This window comes from Aplysia californica, unplaced genomic scaffold (genome assembly GCF_000002075.1).
Source record: "Aplysia californica isolate F4 #8 unplaced genomic scaffold, AplCal3.0 scaffold00173, whole genome shotgun sequence".
Lineage (NCBI taxonomy): Eukaryota > Metazoa > Mollusca > Gastropoda > Aplysiida > Aplysiidae > Aplysia > Aplysia californica.
Window position 1 is genome coordinate 632,043 of NW_004797443.1, and position 3,212 is coordinate 635,254.

Consider the following 3,212-nt stretch of genomic DNA (forward strand, 5'->3'; position numbering starts at 1 on the left):
TTTTTTAGGTCCTCAAGGATTCTGAGGCCGAAAGGTTTGATGAGTTTTTCGTTGTTTCGGAATTTGTTTATGGTTCCTGGGTTTGTTTTAAAAATGCAGTTGTGCGCTGGATTTTCCGGTGTTGAGCTGTTTAATTGCATATTGTAGTGAGAGTTGTGTGCGTCTAAGTGAGAGTGGTGGTATGTTTGCCTCGGCCTGGAGGCTCTCCACCGGGGAAGTGCGGAAAGCTCCCAGAACGAGGCGGAGTCCTTGGTTTTGTACTGGGTCTAGCGTTTTCAGGATGTGTGGTTTTGCCGATCCGTAGACTTGACAGCCGTAGTCATGCCTGGAGATGTACAAGTGGAGAAGGTGTTTTGAGTCCCCGCCCCACTCCGGATGCTATAGAATTTTCAAAGCGTATAGCGCTTTCTGGCACCTCACGCGAAGGTCTTTGATGTGAGGTATGAATGTGAGTTTTTTGTCGAATATAACGCCGAGGAAACGAGCTTGGTCCTGGACCGGAATCCTTTCCCCGTATTGTGCTGCTGAGTGTTTGGAGAAGAAAGGTATTGATGGCAAAGATATAAGAATCATATAAAATCTCTACTGGCAGCAGAAGAAAGCAAATTCAAGTGTTCAACGAACTACTGTATCAGATTATACTGAAATCCATAGGAGTGAGACAATGTTGTGTCCTCTCTCCCTATCGTTTTCACATCTAAACAGAGTTTATTTTTAGAGAATCTCAAAACTTACAGGGAGTTATAACTATTGGGGGCTGCAACATCAATAACCTGAGATACGCAGATGATACAGTTCTGCTTGCAAACATGAATGAAAATCTTTATAAAATTATGAAAGTTGTAAAAGTAATCAGCAGTAAGGCAGGCCTCGACATGAACGTCAAGAAAACGAAAACAATGATTTTATCAAAATCTTTTGGAAAAACAAGAGACATAGATGGGGAGAGAATCGAACAAGTATACCAATTCAAATATCAAAGGGCAACAATCACAGATGATGGAAAAAGTGAAAAAGAATAAACATAAGAACTGCTAATGCAAAAACAAGATTCAGCCAAATGTACAAACTATTTAAATCCAGTCAACTATCTCTCACTTTAAGAAGAAAATGCTGGGATGCTACATCTTCCCCATATTCCTATATGGCGCAGAGACATGGACTTTGACAAAGAAAGAAGGAAACAAAATAAATGCTTTTGAGATGTGGTGCTACCGCATACTGGCCAGAATAAGTTGGAAAACAAAAAAGACACAATGAGTATGAGGTGTGGCAGATTCTACACACAAGACACCCTGCTGAATAAGAGATAAGGTAAAATACATCTTTATTGTCCAGATCCTGGCACATTGGTGTGGTGTTTCACCACGTTTACACACACACTCAAACACACACACACACACACACACACACACACACACACACATAATATATATATATATATATATATATATATATATATATATATATATATATATATATATATATATATATATATATATATATGTATATATATATATATATATATATATATATAATATATATATATAATATATGTGCACACACACCCACACACACGCACATACACTCACACAACCATGCACACACACGCAGATGTATAATTTAAATAAACAGCAATATAAACAATAATAATTTAAAGTTAGAAACATACTCAATGTTATTCTGATGCATGCTCTTAGGTCATATGAATACATGTACTTATACAGGATGGTTAAGATGGAAAAATTTTGATGGATGATGGTAAAAATGACCTTCTGTATCTTCTGAATGAAATAAAATGAAGAAAAATACAATACTTTTGCTACTTAAAGCGACACGAGACTATAGTGAAAGAGGTGCTTGAAGGAAAGATGTGGGGCAGAGAGCCAGGGGAAGACAAAGAATAACATGGATGGACAACAGACATAAGAACATGGACTGGTCTGGATATGGCAGAATGTACAACGGCAGCTCGCGACCGTAAAGAATGGAGGCTCATTACACGTCACGTAACCTGACAGCGATGATTTTTTTTAAAACTCTAAATTTATTTTCTCCTTTCACCTCTTCCATCCCTCTACTGTCATGTTTTTTTCTGCCCCTTCCCCTCTCCTCTGGGCTCTCGATTCTTTCTACTGCTACTCCTGGCTCCTTCTTAACTGTTGTCTTTCAGGCTCAACTTCCATTTCAAAGTAGATGGATTTTTTTTCTTCAAAAGCAAGACAAATGAACAAGCTTTCTGATTATGCAGATAACTCCACACGCCTTAAAATTGACGAGCGCCTGATTCCAGCTCGCCGGGGCCTACTATCAATAAGATTCAGGTGAATATAGACACCACCTAAGATAGTCCTTCTATTCTTCTTTCTGAGATAATAAAACAAACGACGTAAAAAAATGTTGGTTGGACGGCTTTATAACTGTACGTCTAATACTACATGGATTTTACTAAAAGCACACTGTACCCGACCCACTTTCTGCAGTTCTCCCTGGATATTATTGCTACACAATGTGTGGCAAACTGACTGTCGTCCAGCCAGTTTGTGTTATCGTCCAACTACGAGGTCTTTGATTTTAACAGTTGATCCCAGATACTTGCTTATCTGTCAAGAGGTACACTACACCAAAGATTCTCTACTATCCTATCTTTCACTACACTACTGGGCCGAGGATATAATTATATCGCAACTGACGCCTTGTTGCACTAGGTCTGTCGTTCTTAATTTCTCTGAACGTATAGCACTAGGCCAAGGATGTTATTAATACAGAAAGGCAAGGGGTTTAGAATTAACTTTTAACCAACTATGCCAAGGATCTTACTGTATAACCTCTTTGCACTAAGCCTATGGTGATGTTTCGCAATGCAGGGGGAGGGCCCAGTCGCGATAAAAGTAGGTCGAGTTAAAGCCCGCCCCCCACCCTTTTCGATCGCCGTTCCCGCGCCGCGTGCCCATTGGGGGATCGATAAACAGATAGCCCCATTCGCGGCCTAAAAACAAATGGGTTTGTTTATTTTTGAGGATGCGAGTCGGGCGATTGGTTTGTGCCGTGACTGTCGCTTTGTGCCCTCAATCTGGCTAACCCCGCCTACCAAACCGAACAGATCCGATCATGTCAATGGGCACCCCCCAGGGGCGAAGCGTCTATATAATCAAATAATCACTGCTTCCCTTCCTAATTTTGAAACATTGTCGCTGTCAAATTCATCCATA